Below are 15,056 nucleotides of genomic sequence, written 5' to 3' on the forward strand. Positions count from 1 at the left end.
GGAGACCCGGCTCTGTTTACACAACCGCGTTAATAATGGCTTGCGATATTCAAATGAAATGCGATTTATGCTGTTTCCACGACGGGTACATTACTAAAATCACAAAGCGGAAAAATTGGTACATTTTATACCAATGTACGTTCACCGGTTGGTGGAGGACGCCGGGATTGGAAAATTTTGGAATACAGTAATGTTGCGCTCGCCTGTATTTAATAATGATAAAATAAAAATTGTCATAATAACATCGACTTACCCGAAACAATATTCAGACCGTTTTGCTGCATTGTTAATAATTTTAATCGCTTCCTCTGTTTTGAGGAGACAGTTTGGTGCGTGCTTAATTGTCGCATTCTTTCTATGTATAAACATAAACAATTGAAGTTAAGTATGTACTGATAATATATTTTTACTTCAGGGGCGAAGGAACATCTGTCTAAGTAACTTTAGACCAATTTTTTGCGTTTAAAAGAAAGTCGTGCAAGCGCCTAGTGTTTTTTTTTTAAATCTTGGCGACCTCTTGTATTTTTTTTTTAAATAGTTGTAAAATATCTCGAGTTCTTTATTTGGAAAAAATTTTACAGAATCTTCGGGGCTCCTAGCGTTTTTTTTTTAATGTGTGGTGTTTCGTTTTTGAAGGAAAAATCAAAATGTTGTCAAAACCGAAAAATTGAAAAATTAAGAATTCTAAAAATAATAATCTATAAAATCCAAACATCCAAAAATTAAAATATCGAATAGATGAAAATGTTGAAAAATGTAAGGTTTAAAAACTCGCAAAATTTTGAAAAATCGAGTAAGTAAAAAAAAATCAGTCTTATCTTAACAAGTCCTAGCCCCGCCCACCCACCCTTTCTTTTCTTAGAGGCTAGTTCATTCGCCAAAAGCAGTATTATCTTAACAAGTACTTGGTTTATCAACTTTCCAATATTAAATTTTCGATTTTTCGATTTTGGTCTATTTATGTTTCGAAACAAGGAGAAATTGGAAAATCGAAAAATTAAAAAGTAAATTGGAAAAACGAAAATTTAAAAATTTCGAAAATTGAAATATAGAACAACTGCAAACTCAAGAAATCGAAAAACCTAAAATTTTAAAAATTGAAAAATTGAAAAATTGAGAAATCGAAATGTTACAAAATTGAACAAACGAAAAATTGACAAATCTAAAAATTTTAAAATCGGAAAATTAAAAAATTGAAATCCGAAAAGACAATAGAAAAAAAAAGTGAAAATGGAGACATCGCGATGTCGACTTAACAAAAATTTGAAAGATTGAAAACTGCAAAATTTAAGAAATCAAAAAATTAAAAAATCAAAAACTGTAAATCGAAACTTCTAAAAATTGGAAAATAAAAAATCTAAAACCGATAAGTCGAAAAATGCGAAGATGAACAAACTGACACATCAAAAAATTGAAATTCATATCTCAAATTAAAAAATTCGAAAAATTAAAAAAATATGAATTCCAATCATCCAAAAAACAAAATTGATAACTTTAAAATCGAAAAACTAAAATTGAAGTAATTGAAAAATCGATATATATATCGAAAATTCGGAAGCCGAAAACTTAAATTTCGAACAAGTGAAAAACAGAAAAATCGCGAAATATAAAAATCTATAAATGAAAAAAAATTAAAACATCGAAAAACTGAAAAATGGAGTGAGAAATCGAAAAATCGAAAAGTCGAAAAATCGAAGAATGGAAATACTGAAAAATCCTAAAACTGAAATGTAGAAAAGTTGATAAATCAATAAAATGAAAAAACAAAAAATTGAAAAATCGAAAACTTAGAAACGCCAAAATCGAAACAATTTAAAAATTGCAAAAATAAAGATCCAATAAATTGAAAATTCCTAAAACTGAAATATCGGAAAATCGAAAAATAAAAAAATTGAGAATTCGAAAATTTGAAAAATCAAGAAATTGTAGAATTAAGATATCCCAAAAAAATTAAAAAATAAATTGGGAAAACGAAAATTTAAAAAATTGATAAGTTGAAAAATTGAGAAATCGAAGTATAAAACAGGCGAAAAGTTTTAAAAACGAAAAATTGAAAATCAAAAAGTAAAAAGTCCAGAAATCGAAAAATCCAGAACTCAAAAAATCGAAAAGTCGAAATACTAAAAACTCCCAAAACTGAAATTTCGAAAAATTGAAAAATAAAGAAAAATTGAATAATCGAAAACTGAAAAATCGCAAAATTGAATGAAATACCCATAAATTGAGAAATTAAAAAATTGAAAAATTGAGAAATCGAAAAGCTAAAAAATTGAACAAACGAAAAATTTACAAATCTAAAAATTAAAAAATCGAAATCCGAAAAGACGACAGAAAAAGAAGTGAAAATGGAGACATCGTGAAGTCGACTTTACAAAAATTTGAAACTTTAAAAACTTGAAAGATTGAAAACTGCAAAATTTAAGAAATCAATAATTGAAAAATTAAAAACTGTAAACCGAAACGTCTAAAATGAGAAGATGAACAAATTGAAACATCAAAAAATTGAAATACACACCTCAAATTAAAAAATTCGAAAAATTAAAAAAATATGAAATCCAATCATCTAAAAAACAAAGAATTGATAACTTAAAAATCGAAACAACTAAAATTGAAGTAATTGAAAAATCGAGATATCGAAAATTCGAAAGCCGAAAACTTAAATTTCGAACAACTGAAAAACAGAAAAATCGAGAAATAAAAATCTATTAATAAAAAAAAAAAATAAAATATCGAAAAACGGAAAAATGGAGTGAGAAATTAAAAAATCGAACAGTCGAAAAATCGAAGAATGGAAATACTGAAAAATCCCAAAACTGGAAATGTCGAAAAGTTGATCAATCAATAAAATGAAAAAGAAAAAAATTGAAAAGTCGAAGATTGACAAAATTTAAAAATTGCAAAAATGAACATCCAATAAATTGAAAATTTGTATAACTGAAATATCAGAAAATCGAAAAATAAAAAAGAAATTGAGAATTCCAAAATTTGAAAAATCAAGAAATTGAAGAATTAAGACATCCCAAAAAAATTAAAAAATAAATTGGAAAAACGAAAATTTAAAAATTCCGAAAATTGAAAATTGAAATGTAGAACTGAAAACTCAAGAAATCGAAAAATCAAACATTTTAAAAATTGAAAAATTGAACAAATGAAAAACTGACAAAATCTAAAAATTTTAAAATCGGAAACCCGAAAAATCGAAATCCGAAAAGATAAAAGAAAAAATTGTAAAAATGGAGACATCGCGATGTCGACTTAAGAAAAATTTTAAAAATTAATAAATTGGAAGATTGAAAACTGCAAAATTTAAGTAATCAAAAAATTGAAAATTTAAAAACTGTAAATCGAAACATCTTAAATTGGAAAATAGAAAATCTAACACCGAGAAGTCGAAAAAAGGAAAGATGGACAAATTGAACCATCAAAAAACTGAGACACTCCAAATTAAAAAAATCTAAAAATTGAAAACTTTAAAATCGAAAAAATGAAAAAATTCAAAAATTGAGATATCGAAAATTGCAAGGTCGAAAACTTGCAACAACTGAAAAACAGAAAAATTGAGAAATATAAAAATCTATAATAAAAAAAATAAATAAAAATTAAAATATCGAAAAACTGAAAAATGGAGTGAGAAACTGAAAAATCCCAAAACTGAAATGTCGAAAAATTGACAAATCAATAAAATGAAAAAGCAAAAAATTGAAAAATCGAAAACTTAGAAACGTCAAAACTGAAAAAATTTAAAAATCGCAAAAATGAAGATCCAATAAGTTGAAAATTTGTAAGACTGAAATATCAAAAAAACTGAGAATTCGAAAATTTGAAAAATCAAGAAATTGAAGAATTAAGACATCCCAAAACTGATACATATATCCAAAAACTGAGTAATGGAAAAACTGAAAATTAACCGACAAACGTTTTTATCATATGGTATAAAATTAAAAAAAAGATTTAGTTGGCGAATAATTTGCGCTATAAAAAAAGAGGGCGGGTGGGCGGGGTTAGTACTTGTTAAGACGAGACTGAGTTTAGCAAATGATATACTGCCCAAGAAAATAGAGGGCGGGTGGGTGGGGTCAGAATTTGCTAAAGTAAGCCTGAGGGTGTGTCGTTCGCCAAAATCAGTCTTATCTTAGCAAATACTAGCCCGCCCACCAGCCCTTTATTTCTTAGAGGGTATTTCATTCGCCAAAAACTGTATTATCTTAACAACTACTTGATTTATCAATTTTTCCATTATTAACTTTTCGATTTTTCGATTTTATCCTATTTATATTTCGAAACATGAAGCAATTGGAAAATCGAAAAATTAAAAAAAAATTGGAAAAACGAAAATTGAAAAATTGAGAAAGTATAAAAGAGACGAAAAATTTCTTGGGGATCCTAATGTTTAGTTTTTTAAGACTGTGTGAAAATCTTGAGAATCCCTGGCCTCTGCTGTTTGTTCTTTCGAATTTGAGAGACTTAGCATTTCCTTGGTGTATTTTTTTAAATAACGTGAACGAAAGAGAGAATTTCAAAAAATCTTGAGTCATAAAAGCTTCACCTTTAATTACGCGTCAAATCGCCCAGCTCCTTTCCACACGTCCCATTCTCCCATTAAATTACCGCACCTTATCTCCCTCCAATGACTTAAATCCGCTTTTTCGGAGCCATCATCGCCATCATTTCAATTCCTCGATTCGATTATATAAATTTGTACGCTTCCAATTTCCTCCCGAAATTGGATTTTAAATTCTAAAAAGAAACTAGATCAGTAGCGGTGACGGTATATTTATTTCTTGACTTGTATCTCGTGTCGGTGAGGCGTGCATCACTCCCTGACACATATTATGGAATAAATTTCGCCGGCCTTTGACAAGTTTATTGGTGTTTGGGGGAAATACCCGTAACTCTTCTTTAGTGTTCTATTTGTTGTTGGGTTGGAGCTTTTGTTAGGCGAGCTTCTGCTGTCGAGAGCAGGACGGCGAAAGGGATGGGCCGAATCGGTTTTCAAAAGGGTGGACGGGGCTGTCTAATACGTTTCGAGGGGAAAGGGCCAAAAATCCAGCTATTGAAAGCGAAAACCGACCTTTGTAATTTAATACGCTAATAACATGTATACAGTTTTGGCTGCAAAAACCCGCGTCTTTCAGTGTGAAAAAAGTCAAGAGGAACGAAATTTCTGCACACAATATGAAGCCCTATGATGGTTACATTTAAACAGAAACAATTACTTTTATGGGATATAATAAATATGAGGTTTATTTTGCAACGCTCGTTATCCATTTATATTAAAATTGCACATTACCCGGGGTTGGTAATTACGTGTTATTAACTCCAGCATAGATATTTCCAGCGCGTTATTGATCAAAGACTGCATGTAAAGCAATCAGATGAAACGAGTTTATTCCGTTTTGTAAAATATTTACCTATCATCGACAGAATACAAATAGTCATAATAAAACTCAATCCTTTGTTCAGCAACCAATCACAGTACCGCAGTACCTACTAAAATGATATCGACTTTGTAATTTTCAAGCGAAAATGTCAAAGCAAGTATATTTTTTAAAACAAACTGACCGCTTTCAGTGCATTATTGTCTCCTTTACGTCGCAGCCCACTTATCACTGCACCAATAAACCCCTTAATGGCGTCGCCCTTTATTACGCCGCCATTACCCCCAATATAAAATCAAATAATGTCTACATAACCTCCCAGACTACTCCACATTCCGCACTTCCCCACCTCGTAAATTTTTAGTATCGACGCCGATTCATCCGGAACGTATATTTTCAATTTAACGGATGGTTTCTCGCCGTTTGTATGGATTAAACGCACTCGAAGACAACATCTCCCGTTCGGAATCCAGCCTCCGGCGGACCGATTCTGTTCCTGACAGGTTGTAACCGCGTTATAACCGCACGGATTGAATCGATACTGACACGTCGTGGTACTGACCTTGAGCGGCTAATTACCTGGATAAAAAAGCGGGATAATCTCTTGCAGGACTCTTTAAAGGAATTTATTCAACCGGACTTGAGTTCTTTAACCACTAACCTTTTTAGAAGTTTCAACGGGTAATTGATTCGGACGGAAATAGATGCCGGTGTATGTACAGGGTGAGTGTTATAATAATGGGAGCTTGACCAATTTTCAACGCAAAACAACATACATTTATCAGTTATTGCTAGATTCCAAAATAAACACGTAAGTACGTTTTTAGTATCAACGAAGTTTCGATTTCTCGATTTTCTGATTTTCCAGTTTTTCGATTTTTAAATTTTAGATTTTCCAATTTTTACTTTTTTGATGTTTGGATTTCTCCATTTTTCAACTTTACGATATTTTAATTTTTCATCAATGTTATAAATTTTAGATTTTTCAATTTTGCGACTTTTCAGTTCTTCAATATTTTTTAATTTTTCAAATTTTGACGTTTCGGAATTTTCATTTTTCCGATTTTTCAATTAATCTATTTTTCAATATTTTAAATTTTAGATTTCTCAGTTTTTCAGTTTAAAATTTATATTTTTCTATTTTTCAAGTTTTCGATTTTTTAATTGTACTATCCTGGTATTTCGATTTTTAAAATATTTAGACTTTTCGATCTTTAGATTCAATTTCACGATTTTTAATCTCTCAATGTATTAAATTTTTGATTTTTTTCAAATTTGGACGTTTTTGAATTTTCAGTTTTCCCATTTCTCGATTTCCCATTTCGATCTTTCAGTTTTTCAGTTCTCCAATTTTTCGATTTTTCAGGTTTTTGATTTTTCAATTCTTTTATCTTTGAAGTTTGTAATTTTTCGACGTTGCTGCTTGACTTATCGATTGCTGATTTTTTCAGTTTTTTATTTTCCCAATTTTTGGATGTTTCGTTCAATTTTGTAATTATTCAGTTTTTCGATTCTTCAATTTTTCTCCATTTTTCAAATTTTCGACGTTTTAATTTTCCAATTGTAATTGTACTTCTATATTTTCAATTTTTCAATTTTCAGATTTTTTTTAATTCTTAGATTTTCCAATTTTTTTGTTAATTCTTCGATTTTCCAGTTTTTCGATGTTTCGATTTTCTAATTAACCGATTGTTCAATTTCTCGATGGTGAAATTTTAGATTTTCAAATTTTTATTTTTTTGATTTTTTCGTGTTTGGATTTTTCGATTTTACAATTTTTCGATATTTGAATTTTTCAATGTTTTAAATTTTAGATTTTTGGATTTCTCGATGTTTCAGATCTTCAAAATTTCTATTTTTCAATTTTTTAATTTTGCTATGGTGGTATTTCGATTTTTAAAATATTTCGACTTTTCGATTTTTAGATTTCCCGATTTTTCTATTTTGCGATTTTTAATTTTCAATGTTTTAAATTTTTGATTTTTCGATTTTTCCGTTTTTCAATATTATTTAATTGTTCAAATTTGGACGTTTCTGAATTTTCAGTTTTCCTATTCCTCAATTAATTTATTTTTTGGTCTTCCCATTTTTCGACTTCCCAAAGTTTTGATCTTTCCGTTTATCAGTTCTTCGATTTTTCAATTTTTCAGGTTTTTGAACTTTAAATTTTTTGACTTTGCTTTTTGACTTTTCGATGTCTCAATTTTTTAATTTTTTATTTCCAAACTTTTGGATATTTCGTTCAATTTTGTGACTTTTCAGTTTTTCGATTCTTCAGTTTTCTGATTATACGAGTTCTGGATTTTTCGATTGCTCGAGTTTTCGGTTCTTCCATATTTTCAATTTTTCAATTTTAGAAATTTTTAAATTTTCTATTTTCAGATTTTTTTTTCGATTTTCCATTTTTTTTTTGTTAATTTTTCGCAGGGTTTTAAATTTTATATTTCTCGATTTCTTAATTTTGCAGTTCTTCAAAATTTCTGTTTTTCAATTTTTCAGTTTTTTAATTTTTTAATTTTCCTATCGTGATTTTTCTATTTTACAATTTTTAATCTTTCAGTGTTTTAAAGTTTTGATTTTTTCATTTTTCAGTCATTCAATATCATTTAATTTTTCAAATTTGGACGTTAATAATATAATAATAAGATATTTTTTAGTTTTCCCATTTTTCGACTTGCCAAAGTTTTGATCTTTCCGTTTCTCAGTTCTTCAATTTTTTGATTTTTCAGGTTTTTGATTTTTAAACTTTTTGATTTTGCTTTTTGACTTTTCGATTTCCCAATTTATAAATTTTTTAATTCCCAAATTTTTGGATATTTCGTTCAATTTTGTGACTTTTTAGTTTTTCGATTCTTCAATTTTTCGATATTTCGAGTTCAGGATTTTTCGATTCCTCGGCTTTTCACCTTTTGAATTATAAATTTTTCGTTTTTTAAACTTTGGATTTTTCAATTTTTCGAATGTTTTACACTTCGATTTCGCACTGTTTCAACTTTTCCATATTTTAAGTATCCAGTTTTTAAAATTTCAGGTTTTTCGATTTCTCGAGTTTACAGTTCTTCAATATTTTCAATTTTTGGATTTTTGGAATTTTTAAATTTTCGGTTTTCCAATTTTTCGATGTTCCGATTTTCAATTGTTCGACTGTTCAATTTCTCGATTTTGAAATTTTAGTTTTCAAATTTTTAATTTTTTGATTTTCTCATGTTTAGATTTCCCAATTTTTCGACTTTGTTTTTTGACTTTTCGATTTCTCAATTTTTCAATTTTTTAACTTCCTAATTTTGGATATTTCATTCAATATTATAATTTTTCAGTCATTCGATTCTTCAATTTTTCTTCTATTTTTCAATTTTTCGCTATTTGAGTTTTGGGATTTTTTAATATTTCGACTTTTCGATTTTTCCAGTTCTGGATTTTTCTATTTCTCGATTTTTTACTTTTTGAATTTTCACTTTTTCGTTTTTTAAACTCGATATTTTAAGTTTTCAATTTTTAAAATTATAGGTTTTTCGATTTTTCGAGTTTTCAGTTCTTCAATATTTCAATGTTTCAGTTCTTGGGATTTTTAGATTTTCGATTTTCCATTTTTTTTTAATTTCTCGATTTCCCAATTTTTCGATGTTTCGATTTTTCAATTTTGATTTTTTCATGTTGGGACTTCCCGATTTTACAGTTTTTTGATTTTTTAATTTTGCATCGATTTTTAAAATTTTTCGACTATTCGATTTTTAGATTTCTCGGTTTTTCAAGTTTCGATTTCTCAATTTCTCCAACATTATCAGTTTTGGGAACTTTCAAATTTGGACGTTTCTGAATTTTCGGTTTTCCAATTTCTCAATGAATCTATTTTTTTATTTTCCCATTTCTGGACTTACCAAAGTTTCGATCTTTCAGTTCTTAAATTTTTCGATTTTTCAGGTTTTGGATTTATCAATTTTTCGATTTTTGGTTTTTTCATGTTTGGATTTCTTGATTTTACAATTTTTCGATATTTGAATTTTTAATGTTTTAAGCTATAGATTTTTCGATTTCTCGATTTTTCAGTTCTTCAATATATCTATTTTTCAATTTTTCGACTTTTCGATTTTAGGTTTCCTAATTTGTTAAGTTTTTGATTTCTCAATTTTTTCAACATAATCAGTTTTGGGAACTTTTCAATTTCTGTTTTTTTTTAATTGTTCGATCCTTAAAATTTTTGTTTCTTCGATGATTCATTCTTACAACTTTTGGCTTCCTTTTTTACTTGATAATTATAGTTTTTTTTAACATAATTTTGCAAGATTATGATGATAATTTCTTGTGGAAAAATAAGAATTTTTGCAATTAAGCTCCGCCCTCTGGCGCACAACAAATAAAAAAAAATCATCACAATTGAGATAGGGTGGGTGGGCGGGGCATATATTTTGTTTTTGTTTTTCTTAACATAATTAGTTTTTTCACTACAAGAAACATAAAACCTGTTTAAAATGGCATAAATAGCACCCCCCGTCCTTCAGCATTAGGTAATAACAATCTGAAGCTCAAGTATTTATTTATGTTTATATATACATCGATAGAATGTCATTTAGAAATTAGTTTAGCGAATAATTGAAAGCGGATTCATACACTACAAGTAATTATATGAGTATAGTTTTGTGTAACTTTCAAATAATTTTAAAATACCATTCATTGAAATGACGTCATCAGATTGTTGGTGGGGACGACTAGCCAAATTTTGGTTAGGATTTTATAATATAATTTTAATATACATACAAAATTTGACAACAATCGGTCCAGCAGTTTCGGAGATTACGTATGTAATAAAAATGGATGCAGACACCAGCCAGACAGACAGACAGGCGGAAACGGGAGACTGCTTTTTTCGTACTGTAGGGTCTTGAAACGTCGAGAAAACATAAAAGCTATGAGCTAAATTAATAGTTCCAGGATTGTTAAATCCAGCGTAAGTTAAAAATGTTTTTTCGGCGTGATGACGCTGCGTTCGCGTTGACAAACGAAATTATTTTCCACAATGGAACGAAAACTCCTTCGATGTCTCAGCCGCCCATAAATCTATCCAAATATGATTTCCTCTCATTCCCAATCTTCCCGACGTCCCTATCATACCTCCCGGAATCTAATCACTCCCTAATGGACATTCTGCTGCTTTCCAAATGCGATTTCTGTATCCTTCCAAATCCGCGGCATTATAAAATATGATCCTCCGGCTTAAAACTCTCCAGAAATTCGTGTCCGTTAAATAATTTAAGCTTCTTGGAAGCCCTTAAGCTTATTAATAAGTTGATGCAATTACGACTTTCATATTTGTGCAGCATTGATTTATTAATAGTGTCCCAACGAAACATTTATTAGGAAAGTTTGCATACTTGAGGAAAGTTCGCACGAGGCGATTTAAAATTGACAAACTTTCCAAGTTTTCTATCTCCCACTGTAATTGATTTAACTAATTTCGTACAAAGTTTAGGCGCGGATTTTTCCGAAGTTAGTACCTCTATTCACGTTTTGTCAGACGAGATTACGTTCATTATGCTCGAATGGACGACACTCGAATACTCCATCCGGAGAATCCCTTCTTTATGGAAAGATTCTAACAATGTTATTCAAGTCGAATCGATATTTTTTCAGATATGTGGCAGGACAAAGACGTGAGATTGCTAAAACCTCACGAAAACGAAAAACACCAATGAATCGTCGTCTCGAAAGTTTACTTCTATATGTGTGGTTTATTAATCCGGCGCTCTTTCTAGATGGGACGGTTTTGGAAAAGCGTCCCCAATCTCCGCGCTATTTCCTATCGATTATGCTAACTCTGCCCCTGACAATCCTCAGGCAATCCGTGTCAATCCCATTCTTCATCGAATCAGCAAATCCATATCCCGTATCAATTATTTGACCTTATAATACCCAATCGATAGTCATTTCGCCTGTAAATAAAGCCTCCACATCCATTTAGTACGAGCACTTTGTTTCCGGGTGGAGAACCTCAAGACGTGGAAACAATGCGCATTTCAAGCAGCTGCCGCTAATGCAATAACTCCGACAATAATTAATAATGCAACAACGGAATCGAATTGTTGTAATAACTCAGCTCAACAGGGTTGAAAATTCAAGCTAAACCGTCTCAAAAAAGCTCGCCATAACAATGGAGTTTGCTGTGTATAAAAGAACAATAAACGTCACGACGGCCCGAATGACGTTGATGGAGAGTTCGGCAGAGGTATGGGTTTTTAAGAGCAGACCGATCCATTTAAATGGCGTTTAGAGGAAATAATATCGGGCTATCGGGTTTAAGGGTGAACCGCAAACGCCGGAACTTCGACCAAAAGCTCCGAATTTTAATAATTTGTAGCAATTAATTAAAACTTACACCGTACAAATTTATAATTTGATTTGTGGTTTCATGCTGTTACCTGGGCAGTTTTTGTCTGTTTATTTGACATATTTTTACATAATTTATTTAGCTTTGTTATTGTTACGTTGATCGGTGAATAAAATCGGCGTGGGTTAAACTCAACAATTTTTTTTTCAGTAACTCGAATTTACACGACTTATTACAGAGCAACTATGTACAAAATAAAAAATAATTTCAGCGCAACTTTACTGTACTCTCGTGGACTAAATTGACTGAAAGAATAATCGTTCCCGACGGTAGCCTCTGTTTAAACCGCTTCGAGATTTTTCTGGGTTGCCCATCGCGACTTTCGTTTCCAGCTTTTGTATGGCGATTGCCGGCCGCTGTAATCGATGATGAGTCATCGTTACCGTACATACGAGAAAGCTATTAACGTGCCATTCTCAAACACGTGTTTTTTATTTCATGTAGAGAAATAAGGATTTTCCAGTTAAGCTCCTCCCCTTGGCTCACGGTATATAAAAAAAAATCATCACAATATTTCAATCGGGTGACGGGGTTACATTTTGTCGTGTTTCTTAGTATATTATGTAGACTTATTTCGGCAACGAGAAATTTAAAACATGTCTAAAATGGTAAATTTGTATCGGGAAATATCGATTTCGCAATTTTCGCCTTTCGGCTTTCGACGAATAAAAAAAATTATCAGAATTGAGAAAGGGCGGGTGGGCGGGGTTTATATTTTGCCTTTTTTTCTTTATCTTCATAGCAACCTTTTCATAACAAGAAACTTAAAATATGGTTAACATGGTTTTTGCAAGGAAATATGAATTTGAAGAAACGAAAAATTGAAAAATTTGACATTGAAAAAAGAAAATTTATAAAATAAGACCATTGAAAAACCGAGAAAATACGAAACGAAAAACTGCAAATAGAAAAATTGAAAACAAGAAAAATCGAAAATCTGAAAAATTCCAAGAGTTGTAAAATTGAAGAAACAAAAAAAATTAAAAATTGAAAAATCCAAAATTTGAAAAATTGAGAAATTGAAGAATCGAAAAGTTGAAAAATCGAATAATTGAAAACCGAAAAATTTTATGTCCAAAAACTAAAATAGGAAAATTGTAAAAACGAAGCGAATAAAAACCCGAAAATTTGAAAAATTGAAAAGCTGAAGAATCGGTAAACTGAAGAATCGAATAAATGAAAGTTTCAAAATCCAGTACTTGAAAAAACCCTGAAAAATCATGAAACTGAAAAATCTAAAATTGAAAAATCGAAAAATTGAAAACCGAAAATGCAAAGTCCAAAAATTCAAAAACTGAAGAATCGGAACATTGAAAAATCGGGAAATAGAAAAAATGAAGCAAAAAAACCCGAAATGCAAAATTGCAAATCGAAAATTTAAAAAATTGGAAGTTGAAAAATCGAAAAATTGAAAACCGAAAAACACAAAATCTACAACTAAATCGAAAAATTCTAAAAATGAATGAATAAAAACCCGAAAAATTTAAAACGAAAATTCGAAGAGTTGTAAAATTGAAGACACAAAAAAAATGAAAAATTGATGAAATTGAAACTGAAAAAGCTAGAAACTGTACTGGAACATTAAAAAATTGCAAAAATGAAGCGAATAAAAAACCGAAACACAAAATAGCAAATCGAAAATTTGAAGAAACAAAAATTCAAATAAGTGAAAAAGTTTTTAACTCCAGTAATTCAAAAATAAAATAATTCTAAAAAGTAAAATTGAAAAAGTGAAATATTATAAAAATCGTGGAACTGAAAATCCCAAAACAGAAAAAATGAAAAATGAAAAATTCTAAAAGCTAAAAAATCGAAAAATTGAAAACCGAAAAATGCAAAATTTAAAAATTAAAAAATTGAAGAACCGGAACATTGAAAAATCTAAAAATTGTAAAAATAAAGCAAATAAAAAATCGAAAAAAAATTGAAATCCAAAATTTGAACAATTGAGAAATTGAAGAATCGAAAAGTTGAAAAATCGAATAATTGAAAACCGAAAAATTTTATGTCCAAAAACTAAAATCGGAAAATTGTAAAAATGAAGCGAATAAAAACCCGAAAATTTGAAAAATTGAAAAGCTGAAGAATCGGTAAACTGAAGAATCGAATAAATGAAAGTTTCAAAATCCAGTACTTGAAAAAAACACTGAAAAATCATGAAACTGAAAAATCTAAAATTGAAAAATCGAAAAATTGAAAACCGAAAATGCAAAGTCCAAAAATTCAAAAACTGAAGAATCGGAACATTGAAAAATCGGGAAATAGAAAAAATGAAGCAAAAAAACCCGAAATGCAAAATTGCAAATCGAAAATTTAAAAAATTGGAAGTTGAAAAATCGAAAAATTGAAAACCGAAAAACACAAAATCTACAACTAAATCGAAAAATTCTAAAAATGAATGAATAAAAACCCGAAAATTTGAAAAATTGTAAAAGTGAAGAAAATGAAGAATCGGAAAACTGAAAAATCCAATAAATGAAAAAGTTTTAAAATCCAGTAATTGAAAAAAACACTGAAAAATCATGGAACTGAAATATCTTAAATTGAAAAAACGAAAAATGAAAAAATCTAAAAGTTGAAAAATCGAAAAAAAACCGAAAAATGCAAAATCCTAAAATTCAAAAATTGAGGAATCGGAACATTGAAAAATCGAGAAATAGTAAAAATGAAGCAAAAAAAAAAACAAATGTAAAATTGCAATTCGAAAATTTAAAAAAAGTGAAAAATTGAAAAATCGAATGAAAAACTTTTAATATCCAGTAAGTTAAAACATGTTTACAATGATAAATTTGTATATGGAAATATCCATTTTGCAATTACGCTCCGCCCCTCGATCTGACAACGAATGAAAAATTCATCACGGTTGGAATCAGACGGATGGGTGGGGTTTCTCTTTTGGTTTTCTTTTTTAATTAATAAGTACCTTTAGTTTTCCTCGTATAACACGATTACTTAAGAACATATTTCACATGGTAATTTCTCATTGAAAAATAAGGATTTTACAATTAATCTCCGCCCCTCGGCTTACAACCAATAAAAAAATTCATCAGAATTGAGAGAGGGCTGGTGGGCGGGGTTTATATTTTGCCATCTCAATTGTGATCATTTTTTTTTATTCTAACAAACTTAAAACACGTTTAAAATGGCAAATTTCGTAAGGAAATTCGTATTTTGCAATTGGGCTCCGCCCCTATGTCTACCAACGAATGAAAATTTCATTACTATTGAGATCCAGGCGGGCATGGGTGGAACCTAATCTTTGGATTTATTTTTTTCTTAATATACACATAGTAGTC

At 29.6% G+C, this 15,056-nt stretch overlaps 1 protein-coding gene across 3 annotated transcripts in view; it reads left to right on the forward strand.

Annotated features, from left to right (window-relative positions):
* Window positions 1-15,056, forward strand: part of LOC135140866 (uncharacterized) — a 198,138-nt gene that overhangs the window by 84,044 nt on the left and 99,038 nt on the right. The window lies entirely within an intron of this gene.

The sequence above is a fragment of the Zophobas morio genome, unplaced genomic scaffold (genome assembly GCF_036711695.1).
Source record: "Zophobas morio isolate AGI-343-1 ecotype UQ-CSIRO unplaced genomic scaffold, CSIRO_AGI_Zmor_V1 ptg000041l, whole genome shotgun sequence".
NCBI classification, from domain to species: domain Eukaryota; kingdom Metazoa; phylum Arthropoda; class Insecta; order Coleoptera; family Tenebrionidae; genus Zophobas; species Zophobas morio.